The sequence below is a fragment of the Tupaia chinensis genome, unplaced genomic scaffold (genome assembly GCF_000334495.1).
Source record: "Tupaia chinensis unplaced genomic scaffold, TupChi_1.0 Scaffold000442_1, whole genome shotgun sequence".
In the NCBI taxonomy this organism is placed as follows: Eukaryota; Metazoa; Chordata; class Mammalia; order Scandentia; family Tupaiidae; genus Tupaia; species Tupaia belangeri.
In genome coordinates, this window is record NW_006159947.1 from 1,080,959 (window position 1) to 1,089,385 (window position 8,427).

Below are 8,427 nucleotides of genomic sequence, written 5' to 3' on the forward strand. Positions count from 1 at the left end.
AGTTAGCGTAATGGCTATGTTCTCTCTGTCTGGCGAGCGCACGTGCCCTATAGCAAAAACCTCTCAAAAAAAAAAATCAGTGGACTGCTTGACAAAACATTTACTTTAACCTTTGCTTTTTGTATGCAGAAACGTTCTTTTATTTCACATTTATACAAATAGCCAAAACCGTAATTTGGTTTTAAAATGTGTTCTGGGGCACATGCAAATTACTAGTTGAGTCTTTTCTCTTTCTAGCCTTGCCTGATGTATCAACACCTCTGTGTATCACCAGGCAAGGAGAGGCACACAGACAATATTCCCAAATACCAACTCCTCAAAAACCTCCAAAGATGCTGAAACACGTTGTTCTCTTTCTTTTTTTCTTTTCAGAGACGTGTATGAGAAGTGTTTCTCACTTAGTAGCATTGCATGGTAATACTAAAGGTGACACACAGCTTCTGATATGGCATCTTCACCCCACTCTCTCAGAACATTTCAGAATACCAGGGAGCGAGCATGAAGTTATTAGTGAATAACCTTGAATTCCTTCTACTTGCTACTGAAAGATAAACCACTTACAAACGCCATTGCTATTATTGGTAAGAAAAATTACCTGCCATAAATTGCACAACTGATTGTGGTACTAAAGGTGACAGGCAGTTTCCCAGATGACAAATTAGAAACAGCAATAGATAGCAGGGTGCTATAATGAAGGGAGAGGATTCATTTTAAAATAAAACGAGAAGTGGCTGTTGATGCCCGAGAGACGCTTGCAGGGAATCATAACATAGGGTGACCCTCAAATACAGGAATCAGGTCTGGTAACTTACTTTCAAATTCAACAAACACTCTTTAGCTACTGGTATACTTTTATGTAGTTATATTTTTATAAAGATTTATGTAAGACAAGGTAAGAATTATAAAATAAACATTAGTGTGTTTACTACATGTATGTGAGTGTATAACATACCAGGAATGATTGATGATTTTTATTTATTTCATCATAGCTAATCCTCAGAATAACTCAGTGGGAGAAATAAAGTTAATTTCATTTTATAGAGAAGGGAGTAGAAGTTCAGAAAACTTACAGATTCTGCCCAAGTTCATACATTTTAGAAGCAATGAAATAATGTTGTAAATCAGAGCCTTCTAAATATAAAGTTACCTTTCCAATTTTCCTAACCATGATTTTCTTCTCTACTTCTTTCCTTTACTAAAAATCAATAAAAAATATGGGCACATGTTATGTGCCAGGCATGTTTCTGATTGCTGTTACATAGTAGGAAGGGTCCAATGTTCCTACTTTCCTACAGCTTCCATTCTATTTGGAAAGGCAGATAATAATCAAGTGAATGTAATACTAAATATATAATAATGTGTCATTAGGTTACGATCAATGCTATGAATAAGGGATGGGAGTAATGAGTGGGGGTAGTGGAAGGATGCTAGTTTGGATATAATAGAGGGGCTGAGAAAATTTCATTCTCACTCAAGATAACTTGTGAGAGCAATGCTGGTTTTTGCTCAGGACTCATGAAGAATTAGAGACACAGACACAGGGAGGGGATAGCAAAGTGAAGTTTACTGAAGGAGAAAACAGTTTCCAGGAAGGGAGGGCATCCCAGCAAAGGAGTTACCTAAGAGGAACTGAGGTGAGGGGTTTTTATCTTGGTCAGAAGAAGAGGCTTTGTTGGGCTTGTTCTCAGAAGGAGCTTGTGCATGCATTCCTCTCATGGTGGGGGTCATATGTCAAATGGGTCCAGTTATTCTTCTCCTAATTTTGGAGTGAGTATGAAGGTCATTAGACTCTTTTTGTCTAAAATCTTTAGCCCATAGAAACCATTATTTTTTTTTTTTGCTAAATTTTATTTATTATCATAATTTGATTTGGAGAGAGAGAGAGAGAGAGAGAGAGAGAGAGAGAGAGAGAAGGAGAGTGAGAAAGCAAGCCATCACATCCAGGACTCAAACCGTAGTTGGCCACATGGGAATCCAGCACCTCAACCACCATGCTACCTGTTGGTCCCACCATTATCTTCTTTTTGGGATGTGGTGGGACCTGGAAAAAAACCCTTAATTATTATATTTGCTTTAGGTCATGCTACCTAGGTTAATCGTTGAGTCACTACTGAAAGCCATTTCTTGTGAGCAAGCAGTTCAGTAAGAGCTGAGCTGTGACTGAGCTGTTGCGTCTCCATATTAAAACAGTTATTTTGTGGGACCAGCAGTTAGCATAATGGCTATGTCGCTGGACTCCCATGTAGTCGACTGCGGTTCGTGACCCAGACCTGGTGGCTTAAAACCCACGCTGGGAGTGTTTGCATGCGTGCCCAAGATCCTGAGAGGAGAATGGAGGAGAAGGGATTGCGGCGTGGCCATCCCCCCTGAGGGATAATTTCTAGCTTTCCATCTCCCTGTCTCTCTCTGTCCTTCTGGCTAGCGCACGCACCCTATAACAAAAACCTCTCAAAAAAATAGTTATTTTGTGATTCCATTTTGAACCTATATCCTAATTATATTTTTAAGACTCTGTCTTCTACCTCAAAGGATCTGGCAGATTTATTGAGGTATCTAAGTTCCACCATTGTCCTGTAAACAGTATGCATTCACTAGTAGAAAACCTTATCTGGTTTTTGCAATTTGTTTGAAGCTCTTGATTTTATCATGTAGCAATGGAAGCATTTGCTCTGAGCAGGAAAGAGAAAAAAGGGTTAAAGTTTTTAAGACGTTTATGAAAGCATAAGATGCCTGAGTATATTGAAAGGCAATTTTTGGTTCTATATTGCAAATAGATACAGAGTCTATGTTTCCCTTGTTTAGATTGGATACCCCTTTAAATAGGATCAAGATTATATGCTTTTGGAAGGTCAAAGGAAATTAGATGGAACGGGGAGGGCTGGCGAGGAATTCGGGAAGGCAAATTGCTAACAGAAGCAGAAAGTAAAACATACAGACCTCAAAACTGGAGAGACATTTCATCTTTGTTTTATTCAAAGAATGTAAAAAAAAAAAACCCTTGGAATAATTTGTTCTTAGCAGCTATAAAAAGTGTGGCCTTTTACAAGGTACACCAGGACCCTGAATCAGAAGTTCACTTCATGAATAAATTGCCACTGACCAATTAACTGAATTTTGCTGAATTCACTAGCCTGTAATTTTTCCAGTAATTTGATGATCGTGGTAATTTATTTCAGTAATTTCTTTAATGACCTTCTCAGAACGACAGTCTCAGATAATAACTGTCTTTTAAAAAAATATCTGCTGAATCTGTACTTATAAAAAATGTTTAGTCTATTTCCTTCTTCACAGTTACAAATGAATTGAAATCCCTTGTGCCCTTTCATTGTCTTTGCTGAGGACTTAATTAGGTGGAGAGGGAGGTGAAGAGAAAACACTTTCTTTGAGAAGAGAGAACCTGAAGGAGCAGGGGTTGTACGGAAAGAGAGAAGGTTCAATTAGTCCCACCAACTTGTTTCACAAACTCCGGAGGGCAGACTGCATGGCTGTGTTGGATACTTCCTGGAAGTAAGTGAGCAAGAACTTTAATGTAGAAGGACCTTGGGTAGAAGAAATTCAGGTGACTGACTCATTAATATCTTCAACATATATTGCCATGGGAAAAACTCTGAGCATTTCCAATATCCTTAAGAAAAAAGCTTTCTTTCCAAAGAGTTCTAACTTTCTGAAGATGCTCAATGATATATTTGCATCTTCTATCACCTTGCTATTATGGAGGAGTGACCCAAGATGGCAGCTTTCCAGTACAGATTTCCATAAACTCAAACATCGAGTGGAATTAATTCTAGTCACATATTCAACTTGTTCAAGTTCCTCTCATTTTGGTTTCTTCGAGTCCAACTCTGGGTAAATATCGGTAAAAATGCTCCAAGTATGCACTAGTATGGTAGTTCTGTGGGGCAGGAAATTTGGTCTATTCTGTTCACTGCTGTGTCACAGTACATGCAAAGCGCTAGGCGCATAGCAGTTGCACAACAAATTAATTTTTCAAATCCATAATAGGGTTCATTCTTGATAGATACATACATACACATGTGAGAGAGAAGCACCCTCCACAGGGCTGTCATTCTACAATCCTTTTCCTCCAGCCCACCTAAGTCCTGGGCACTTGCCTATACACCTAGTGAGTGTATTTCCAAGCCAAGAGGGAGAAGACTCTAATCATGGTAAGCACATGGCTTCCAGCTCCACAGACCTGTACACTACCAGCTATTCCATAGAGGCTGGGCCAACACAATAAGATTTAAAAAAAAAAATAAATGGAGGGACCAGCAGTTAGCGTAATGGCTATGTCGCTGGACTCCCATGTAGTTGACCATGGTTTGAGTCCCAGACCTGGTGGCTTAAACTCACGCCAGGTGCGTGTGCATGCGTGCCCAAGATCCCAAGAAGAGAATGGAGGAGAAGGGATTGCGGCGTGGCCATCCCCTCTGGGGGGTGATTTCATGCTTTCTATCTTTATGTCTCTCTCTCTCTTTCTGGCAAGCACACACGCCCAATAAGAAAAAAACCTCTCAAAAAAAAACCCGAATACATCAGCTGGTATCATGAACTTATGCTTTTAAAACTCACCATTCCCAGTTTTTTTTTTTTTTTAATTTTGGGGAAGCAAGCCCTTGACTCAAAGTTTATACGTGTACGTGTGTGTGTGTGTGTGTGTGTGTACACACATACATGCATGCATTGTTACATCTAATGCTTCATTGCATTGTACTGTGCAATCTTACTATTAAAAGCCAATGTTATGCATATTTCACATGCGGTTGTTTTATGACTGTCTAGATTAATCCTGATGCTTCGTGAATCACAAATCATTTTGACACTGAAGACTCTAGCTGATTATGCTCTAATTGTGGCTCATAGCTAAGCTTGTGGTTGAAGGGGTTTTTAATCAATCAACTTTTACAGTACGGTTGAAGTTGTTTTTACCCATCAGTCAGGTGTATCAATCAGTCAAAAACATATTGATTTGCAGTGTTGTCTTTCCCTTTCTCTCAAGAGTTAGTTATTCTCGATTTGTCTATTCATTTAGCTCATGCCTATTGAGCATTCACTATGTTTTTCAAGAGATTCCTCAGAGATTTTGAATATTAATTATGAGTTAATATTTTGAGATCTCAGAGGAACCCCTTGAAGGCTAGCCTAGCATGACAGTATTCAACTTAAATAGCGAACCGCAGTCGACTACGTGGGAGTCCAGCGACATAGCCATTACGCTAACTGCTGGTCCCGGTATTAACTATTTTGAACACTCACTATGTTTTGCAAGAGATTCCTCAGTCCTCTCAATGCAAAATTGATTGCTGTGCACTGCCAGCTCTGGGGTTTATGGGACATACAAAAAAATACAGCAAACCATTACCCAAACCATGACTGTTATTCTGAGATCTTTCATTTGCCTTTACCCTGGTATCGCCATTGTCATTGCTTAGGACGGAACGGGACATGTGAGGTAGTTTGTGTTAGTTCTGATCCACTCCACTCTGTGATGGCCTAGTTTCATCTTCAGAGGGGTAATAAGCCGACTAGTCGCTTTACACTAGAACGCTACAGACCTGCCTAAGTTTTACAGTTGTTATTTACAAAATACTCTATGGAGTACTGTTTGATGGGAGTATGATTTTCTTGCCAGGATCTGAGTACTGTGAATGATATACCCAAGCAAACCACATAGGGGAGACAGATGCTGAGATGATAGATCCAAAACATAGCTCACGTGGCCAAATTCTAACTCCTTTCCCGTGGCTGTACTTCTTTAGATCTCAAAGGAACCCCTCTGAGGCTAGTCTAGCATGACAGTATTTGACGTAGACACTATTAATTTGCTGTTCTGTTTATGTACAGGTATTTACTGGAGGTGTACATGACACACACTGTACTAAGCATCTGGAGAAAGAGGAAGTGATGAAAATTCAGTTCCTCCTTATTGTTACCTGAGATAGGTAGATTAACAGGAGAAGATTGATACATTTATAGCAAATGGAATTAAAGTACAAGTTTATTTTGGTGCAAATATTTTCGCAATCTATGCATGGTTGTTTCATAATATGCGTTTTACATGTACTTTCTGAATGCCCCTTGCATACGTGAAACAGCAGTAATCGTGGAAGATGGCTTAGATGTTGAGGTCCAAGAATGAAAGGACTTTAGGAACCAGCAGTTTACAGCTCACTTCTGTTTATCTGCCCTGCTTTGCCTCACACTGACCATCATCCCTTACATATTTCTTCATTCCCTTAAATGCTATTACCATCCTAAGGCAGCCATATTTGGGAGATCGCTACCAACGACTTGGAGACCTGGTGAATGGGATTCCATGCTCTCCTGGATCTGTGCTTAGGCATCACTGTGCTGAAAATTGATCAGCTGTTGTGTGTCATGGGGATTTCTCCAGACCTTTTCCTCTCTGAGTAAAACTTTTTCCCCTATTCTGTAGACTCTTCCTTATACCTGATTAGCTTCTCACTTCTATTCTAAACCAAGTCATGAGCCTCTCTTTAATTAATTTTGGGGATGTTAATTTTGAGTTATTTATTAGGTTATGCCCAAATTCTGTGTTTTTTCCTTCTTTCCTCTCCTCTCAACCATCTCTATGGTTGTCCAGGCTCTGGTGTCTGTATCAAAGAGCTAATATGGGCTCTCACTGATCAAATATTAAGATTACTAAAATAGAGATTCATGTTACAGTATTGGTTTCTTCAGGCTGGAACAGGTGGAGTCAGTGAACTCCAGGTTAAAATTTTAGTTTTTTATATCTATGTGCATCTACAGGTAAGTGATTTATTGTCTTTTTGAGCCTTGGATTTCCCAGCTGAGCAGGGAACATAGTATTCAGGTGATATATGACGAAGGACCTAGCACAGTTGGTGACACTTAAACGACTCGGTAGTGTTCTTTCTTCCATTCTCCCCTTTCTTTTCCTTTACTACAACTATATATGTGTGTGTGTGTAATATGCATATATGTGTGTGTGTGTGTGTAAAATATATATACATATATGTGTATATGTGTGTGTGTGTATATATATATATATATATAATTTTTTTTTTTTTTGGAGAGGTTTTTGCTATAAGGTGCATGCACTCGCCAGAAAGGCAGAAAGTGAGAAATCACCCCCCAGGGGGGATGGCCATGCCACAATCCCTTCTCCTCCATTCTCCTCTCAGGATCTTGGGTACGTATGCACACGTGCCTGGTGTAAGGTTAAGCCACCAGTTCTGGGACTCGAACCACGGTTGACTACATGTGAGTTCAGCGAAGTAGCTATTACACCAAGTGCTGGTCCCAACGACAACAATAATTAGAGGCTGATCAAATGAGCGTATTTACTTGTGGGAGTAAGAAGTGATTTATGTCAGGCATAAACCCTAGAGACACAGCCAGAGCAGCAGTGACAAGTGTCATAGATGAATGATGACACGGAGGATAAGCAAGGATAATGTTGCACATGTCTAAATCAACCTACCTGAAAGACAAACGAAGGATATTTTTATATTTTTGAGAGGTTTTGCCTATAGTGCTAACCAGACAGACAGAGAGAGACAGAGAGACAGAAAGCGAGAAATCACCCCCCAGGGGGGATGGCCATGCCGCAATCCCTTCTCCTCCATTCTCCTCTCGGGATCTTGGAAACACATGCTCACGTGCCCAGTGTGAGTTTAAGCCACCGGGTCTGAGATTCGAACCACGGTAGACTACATGGGAGTACGGTGCATTAGCCATTATGCTAATTGCTGGTCCCAAGATTTTTTTTTTTTTTTTTTTAAGAGGGAACCTGAATCCCAGTGCTCCTACCAAACTCTTGTAGTGAATAAAGAGAACTGGGCAGAGAAACTTCAAAACTAGGTCATGCACTTCCCCTGTTTCCAGATTGGGAAAGCTCATAAGCTGGCTCTCGCTAGACATTTCCAATTCTTGGGGATGTTTTAGAAACAAGTACATTGGGAGCACAAACGGCAAAAGGATATGAACATGCATCTTGCTGAAGATATTTCGATGTGCTTTGGAAACGGCAATGAACACTCATCAAAGAGCAGGCAGTGACTCACACAGGGCGGAAAGGGGACTCTGTTTAGATTACCGCAGCCGCATCACCTGTCGTTCCTGAGTGGCAGGGGGGCAACAGAAGGACCTCATTCTGTTCATTTATCTTGTTTTGCAGCCTCTAGGGAAGGCCAAGGCTGGCAGAAGGCCGCTCAGCAAAGGGTAGCAGGAAATGACCTCTGATTTTTTTCTCTTTACATCTTCTCTTACCGTATAATAAAGGTTTGTTCAAAGCTTCACTTGTTACAATGGGAGTCCAAAACGTCTAGACTCCTTCTAAATTTGCAGATTTTTTTTCTTCCTGAAACTTAGAGAAATTTTCAAGCATAGTTAAATCTACTTTAAGAAAGTAAGGGACCAGGGACCAGCAGTTAGTATAATGGC